Source organism: Ovis aries, chromosome 2 (genome assembly GCF_016772045.2).
Source record: "Ovis aries strain OAR_USU_Benz2616 breed Rambouillet chromosome 2, ARS-UI_Ramb_v3.0, whole genome shotgun sequence".
NCBI classification, from domain to species: Eukaryota; Metazoa; Chordata; class Mammalia; order Artiodactyla; family Bovidae; genus Ovis; species Ovis aries.
In genome coordinates, this window is record NC_056055.1 from 236881622 (window position 1) to 236889114 (window position 7493).

The 7493-nt window shown below is 54.6% G+C and overlaps 1 long non-coding RNA gene across 1 annotated transcript; it reads right to left on the bottom strand.

Moving 5' to 3' along the window:
- Window positions 1-1016: 1016 nt before the first annotated feature.
- LOC121818556 (uncharacterized) lies at window positions 1017-4636 on the bottom strand. Its single transcript, XR_006058521.2, has 2 exons — window positions 4187-4636; window positions 1017-1235 (listed from the first exon to the last, which is right to left on the bottom strand). It is a non-coding gene; the product is annotated as an uncharacterized LOC121818556 (long non-coding RNA).
- Window positions 4637-7493: the final 2857 nt, after the last annotated feature.

Consider the following 7493-nt stretch of genomic DNA (forward strand, 5'->3'; position numbering starts at 1 on the left):
AGAGGAGAGGAGTCCAGCCTGGAGGCGGAGGCAGCATTAGTGTCACTGGGTCCAGCCCAGAGAGGGGCAGGGCCCGTCTGTGATGACACAGGAGCTCAGTGAGGCTCCCTCCTCCCACCGCCAGGTCAGGGGAGGGTCCTGAGGGATCCGGTCTCCCAGGAGAGGGTGGTCTTGGCAGCACTGATCCAGGGTCCACTCATCTGGGAGGGTAGCCCCCATTGCCCCCAGCTGCCCCTCTGGGAGGGGGGCCCCACCTGTGAGAGGGGCCACCTCACCAAGGGTCTCTGTCGGGACACCTTGAGCTCATGTTTCTGTGAGTTTGCAGGGACCCTGTCTCCTTGGGAGTTCCCGGTCTCTCCCAGAGGCTCCTGTCCAGGGAGGACTAGGCTCCCTCAGCTGACAGCGGGCTTCTAAACGTGGGACTGTTCTTCAGCTAGCTAGCATCTCCTTAGAACAAGCTCTGAGGCTGCCACGATGCTGGGGACTCCTTGTAGCACCGTGCCCCGCCCCACTCCACCGCCGCCTTGGACATTGCTGTCCAGCCCTCCCAGGGACCCAGGGTGGGCCGAGTCTATGTATAATTTGCCAGTGAGAAAAAAGGCTTCGGGAAGGGAAATTAACAACGAGGAAGCAGGGGCCCTGCTGGGCCTCCAGGGTCCTGGCCATCGTCCCCAGGGGCAGATCTGTGCCTGCAGCCCGCTCCCCAGTACCCCCACAGCATCATCTGTCACCATCCCCACCTCCTGTGGCCTGCCCCTGACGAGGCCCTGCCTCCCTCCCGTCCCCCTCTCCCCAACCACTGCACAGGCACACGCACCATTGTGCACACGCAAGCTCACGCAGCCTCATGTGCACGCATGCACGCACATGTTTCCCCAGCCCCTGAGGTGCGTGTCCACATCCACATTTGTCCTACAGCCTCCTTTCTTCAACAACGTCCCTGTTTGTAACTCTTATTTCCAGGTGTGATGTGAAATTCACCATCAGTTTTAAAGCTGAGAGAAGAGATGGGCAAGGAGGAGCCAAATCTCATTTTAATTATCTGTGGCAGGTCCCAGTTTTTCAGGTGATAGTTATAATTAAAAATTCTGTTATCAGCTCTGGTGGGGGAAGTTTCGGCCCACGCAGTCAGCTTCGGGGCCACGAGCAGGCAGAGTGGACCGACGAGACCGAGCTCCCCACTTCCCCGCTCCAACTCTGTCTCAAGGTGATTCTGCTGGATGAAGATTCTGAACCTGGAAGGGGAGGACAGTGAGCTCAGAAAGAGGAAACCACCAGCTACTCAGCCAAGGGGGGTGCACATGACCAGGTGACTCCCGCCTGTAGAGCCTGTGGGCCCTTGGGTGGGCCCGAAGAGTCAAGGGGGCCTGGGAGGGCTCAACCTCCACTACGAGCTGAGGCTTGTCCTGGGACCTGAAAGTCGGAATAGTATGGAACCAGTGTCTCCTTGGGCTTCCCTGGTAGTTCAGCTGGCAAAGAATCCACCTGCAATGCAGGAGACCCTGGATCCATTCCTGGGTCAGAAAGATCCCCTGGAGAAGGGCATGGCAACCCACTCCAGTATGCTCGCCTGGAGAATCCTCATGGACAGAGGAGCCTGGTGGGCTGCGGTCCGCGGGGTCGCAGAGGGTCGGACACGACTGAGCGACTAAGCACAGCACAGCGCAGTGTCTCCTGAGCACAAGCCCTGACTCCTACTCTAGGGAGTGACCTCACCGTGTGGGACTGACTTGCCCTGCCCTGCCTCGGCTCCCGGCCGCTTGCAAACACCTTCCCCACCAGCTCCTCGCTGCAGCCACACAACAACCCCACCATGACGGAAGCTCAAGAGAGCAGAGGCTTCACCACTGTCCGTCTCTGTATTCTCAATGCCCAGACCAGAACCTGGCACACAGGAGACAAAGAAATGTTTGTTTAAGGACTACAAGAATGTGTAAGTAATAATGTGTGGGGACGAGAATGCCAAGAGGTACGCCTTCTCATCTCATTGGACAGGGGAGGGGTCTGAGGCTCAGAGAGGTGACGTGCTTGGCCAAAGTCATACAGCTGGTGGGGGGTGGGCAGGGATTAGGAAGGGGAGTGTCAGTACAGGACTGGGCGCGCAGCATGGATCTTGGAGAGAGAGGGCCAGAGTGAGCCTGCATTGGGGTCAGATGTGTGAAGCCCAGTAGCAGTGCCCTTGGTGAGGGGAGGAGAGAGGGAAGCGGGAGCAGACTTATTTGCATAAAGGCCCAACCGCCTCCAATCAGCTGGGCTCTCAGGGGCAGGGACACCAGAGCCTGGCCAATCACCAGGAGGCTAGAGCAGAGGCAGGTGGAGCAGAGCCAGGCACTACACCTGGAGTGTTCAGGATGGCCCCTCCCCACTGACTTTTTGCTCCTTGACCTCCTTGAGTTCTCCTCCCACATCCAAGGCAGGAGTAATCACCTTCACTTTGCAGATGAGGCAGCTGAGGCCCAGAGAGGCCAAGTGACTTGCCCAAGGTCACACAGCCAGTCAGCAGCACCAGAACTGAGCCAGGCCCTGATTCCCAGCCCAGGGTGCTGAGTCCTGCTCCTCTGACTTCCTCCCAGCTGCCCTGGCCAAGGGTCCTGCTAGGTACCGCCTCCCCTGTCCTCTGTGACCATCAGCCCCTCTTTCCATCAAACATCTCCACCCGGAGCTCAGCTCAGAGCTGCTGCCCCCTCCCAAACCCCCTCTCCAGCCTCCATCCCTGAGCCCCAGACCCTTTGCTCCAGCTGCCCCCAGACACGCAGACACCAGGTCAGGGACCCACAGAAGGTCAGGGCTGGCAAGGGCCCCAGGAACATCAGGACCACCCCTGGGGGCCCAGGTGGGAGCAGTGGCCCCTCAGCACCACGCTGTGGCCCTGCCCCCCAAGAAAGCCTCCAGGACTTGGCTTGGGTGCTGCTCTTCTCCCAGTAGCCCTCCCCCTGCTTCTTGCCTCACTCATCCCCCCAGCAGGCTCTGCAAATCCAGGTCTAAGGTTTGATTTACAAACTTCCTGGGGAAGGAAGGCAGTGTCTACAACTGTGGTGACTAAGAGGCCAGTGATTTATTCTGCTGGGAAATGCTGGCTCCTCCTGGCGGATGGTCTTGGCCTCTCCTGGTTTAAGGCTGAGATTTACTGAAGTTTCCCTTTCTCAGAGGCCTCCCTGGTGGCTTTGGGGGAGGTGGGCAATGGAGGCGGAGGAGCGATGGGGTCCCTCATACAATGAAGAGTAAACCTAGACAATGTGGTTGGAAAATAGATGGACTTGGAGGTCACCGGAGGCCTGGGTTTGAATTCCTGCCCCACCATGGCCAAACTGTGTTACCTTCAGCAGGCCTTGATTTCCTCATCTGCAAAATGGGTATAATCACACAATGCTATTGATGACATCTGCCCACCAAGATGATGAAGCTTAGATGAAGAGTGTGTATAAATGCCAGGCAGATAGTAGGTGCTCAGGAAAGTTGAATTCTGCCTTCTAGCCCATCTGAGGTCTCCCTTTCCCTACCAGATCACTTCCTCCAGTTCTCTGTCCTTGCTTTCCTCTAAGCGCCCTCCTGCGCTCTTCTGTCCTCATGGAGAGCAGACCTTGTTAGTCTCTATGTTCCAGGTCCCTGTGGTTCAGGAAGGAGAAGGGTGAAGTCCCGTGGGCAGGATGGATCCAGTTGCATGCCAGGATGCCGGGCACAGACAGTTCCCATACCCAGGGATGGTTAGCTTTGCTGCTGGTGGAATTACACATCTTGTCTACAAAGGGCCCCTGGCAGAGGAAGGGACCTCTGGGGCCAAAGTTGTGCTATGATCCAAGGGGTGAGCAGAACTCTTTAATTCACCTGGATTCTAGTACAACAAGGAGGAACTGTCAAGAGTACTGGCCCAGTTAGGTCAGGTGACCCGGGTCTGACTGTGCTGGGGCCTGACCACGATAGGGAGTGAGTGGAAGGTATTACGTCTGGGACCAGGATTCCAGTCAGCTCTAGTCTCTTCTAAAGTCATATTCAGAATCCTCAAATTTGGTCAGAAACAAAAAACAACCAACCAACCAACAAAACATACTGCATTTTCAAAGTACAATGCAGGGAGGTGGGGGCTCTGGAGTAACGTTTGTCAGACCCCAGAGGATCACCAAGTCCTGTGGCTGGCACTTTAGAAATCCCAGCAGCCCCTCTGTCTGCCGAGCCTCAGTCTTCTCACCTGTGAGGTGGGAGGGTGCCTCGCTGTTCCCACTGTGCACGCTGTTCACCGAACCCAGGCCAGGCAAGGAGCGAGTGGGGAGGCTGGAAGAGAACTCAGGGAGTTGTAGGAGCCGCTGCTGCTGCTGCTGCTGCTGCGTCACTTCAGTCGTGTCCGACTCTGTGTGGCCCCATAGACGGCAGCGCACCAGGCTCCGCCGTCCCTGGGGTTCTCCAGGCAAGAACACTGGAGTGGGTTGCCATTTCCTCCAATGCATGAAAGTGAAGTTGCTCAGTCGTGTCCGACTCTTAGCGACCCCATGGACTGCAGCCCACCAGGCTCCTCCTTCCATGGGATTTTCCAGGCAAGAGTCCCGGCGTGGGCTGCCATTGCCTCTCCACATAGGAACCGCAGACGTTTATTCTCTCCTTGGCACAGCAGCCGTGCAGCAGCCATGCTGTATTCTCCTGTGGTTGGCCCAGCCGACGCACCCATAACGCGTTCACAAGGGCTTTTCAGGCGGAGCTTGTATAGGTACACATGACAAAGATGACATGTGGCCAAGAGAGTGCCTGATGCATTGCCATGAATGATCTCAGCTGTTACACAACCGTGCGAAGTCATTGTTTATGGAGCATGGGTGAGAGAGGACATGGGGCATGAGCGAGAGGGAGTGGGGTGGAAGAGCCTGACCACAGCCATCTTGGCTAACTGCTATTTCCCTACATTGGCTAATTGCTATTTCCCTACAGAGAGGCTCCAGGAAGGGGCGGGGTTGGGTCAGGTGTGGACTGGGGAGCCTGATTGCTGAATTCAATACCTACCTGACCTGCGCCAGGATTGGGGAAGTGACCTAATCCTCCTAGGCCTCAGTTTTTTTTAATCTGTGAAATGGGGTAATAATAGTATTTCCCGTTAGTATTTCCCGTTAGTACTTCCCTTGTGGCTCAGCTGGTAAAGAATCCACCTGCAGTGCAGGAGACCTGGGTTTAATCCCTGGGTTGGAAAGATCCCCTGGAGAAGGGAAAGGCTACCCACTCCAGTATTCTGGCCTAGAGAATTCCACGGACTAGCCCATGGTGTCGCAAAGAGTCGGACATGACTGTGACTTTCACTTCCCTTCATAGGGTTAAATGAGATAATCTAGGTAAATCACTAAACTCAGTGCCCGGCACACAGTAGGTGCCCAAGAGATGGTGGCTGCTGTTATCACATCACTGCCTCAGATGCTGCTATTAGATCCCAAAGACAGAGGACGTGCACAATGGACCGAGGCTACCAGGAATGCAGAAATGCTTCTCAGCAACTTTCCCTGTCACTGTAATCACAGGGGCACATGCATAATACCATGGAGCTGGGTTTATGTGTGTGTGAGTGCTAGGCTGACTATTCCTTCTATAGACGGTGCTTGGTACACGAGTAAATTAAGGGGCCCTTCGTGATAAGCATTCCTGGGAATTCTGGAGGCGCAGAGTGGGAAACTTGGCCATGGCTCTAGTCAAAGCCAACGGCAATTCCTGCCTTTCACAGTTATGGTGGAAGCACAGTAACAGCCCAGCCTCACCTCCGCCCTCCTGCCCCAGCCAGAACCTGAGCTGGAGCCAGGGCAACCCGGGACCTCCCCCAAATGGGGTCCTCCTCCTTTCCCTCGCCTCCAACCCCAGGCACACAGAGTTGTGGTCCTCCTTCTTCCCAATGAATACAGAATCTCCTCCCAGGATGGGTCGAGATGACTGTTGTAATAAAACTGGTTCATTACATTCCTCTTTAAGGAGCCATTTAATGAGCACGCGCTGGTGCTCTGTGGCACTTTCGAACCAAATGCAAATGAAATACATTCCACAGTATCATTTAATTAGCTTTGGAAGGTGCAGAGGGCTGGGAAGAGGGGGTGACATGGGGCAGAGGCAGAGAAAGAGGAGAGGATGAGGAATACAGCAGTGAGCAGAGGATGTAGGAGGGAGGGAAGGAGGGGAGAGGGTGAGGGAAGGACAGAGGGAGTGAGCAAGGAGGGAGGAAATAGGAGGGAAGAGGTGCCATTTTAAAAAATGTATCTAACTTTCCCATACCCCCTTGAAGGGAGGGAAAGGTTGAGCAGCCTTGTTCTTCCCATTGGAGAAGTGAGGACACCCAGTCCTGCTCTGTGCATTGTGCTGGGTGCCAGGGACACCATGATGGACCAGAGGGATGGCATCCTGCCTCTGGGGTTCATGGTGGGAGTGCAGAAGGCAGGCCTTGAGCACCGATTCCACCCAACTGTGTGCATGTGTTTCTGCGTGTTCATATGTGTGACTTTGTGTATCCTTGCATAAGAATACTTATGGGAGTGCATACATGTGCACGTGTATGTGTGTGAATGCATGGATGAGTGTGAACGAATGTCTGAGAATTTTTACTTGAGCACCTGTGTGTACAGAGGAGTAAATATTTTGTATGACTGTGTGTGTTTCTGAGAGTGCATACAAATGTGTATTTGAGTTTGTGTGTGAGTGCTTGCGTACCTGCAGCGCTGTGCAACGGTGTGAGTGTGCATGTGAAGGCATGTGTGACTGTGTGTGTGAGCGTGTGAATGCATGCGTTTGTGTGTGCATTTGTTTATATGTGTGCGCATGCATGTGTGTGCAAAGTCATGGTTACCTATGTGACTGTGTTTAGGAACAGAGTAGTACAGCGCTTTGGAGAGAAGTGTGGGCTGAGATGTGACTACTGGACTGGAAAACCAGCTCTGTCACATGCTGGCTGTGCGCCCCTGGGCAAGTTACTTAACCTCACTGGACTTCAGTTTCCTCATCTATAGAACTGAACTTAAACAATATCCACCTTCTAGGGCTATTAGAAGGATTACATCCATTAATATATCTAAAGCACTTAGTATGTATTTAGACCAGTATATGTTTAGCTTTGCATTTTAGCTGTGAGACTAACAAAGGTCAAAAAGCAAAGGAAAAGGATTGCTGGGGCCTGACATATCAGGGGTCAGGTAAGTCTTTTCTGAAGAGGAGCCACTTGGGCTGAGGCCAAGAATGAGTCAAGAGCAATGTGTAGCGGCCTTCTACCTTTCATGCATCACTCTCGTTCTGGTGAGACCACTCCAGTTTCCCCTTGAAAACAGCTCCCTGGCCGTTCTCAGCCCATCCAGGTGGGCTGGCCCTTCCTGGCCCCTGTCACCCAGGCCTGGGCACTCAGTGCGCTCCCCCTCCTGGTTACAGTGATTGTTTCAGGCGTGGGCAGATGCCTCAGTGTGGGTCACTGGGGATTATAGCAGAGACTGCTAAAACTATTGGGAGGCGCGGTGTGTTGCTGGTGTGACAAGCCTGGCATACCAGCA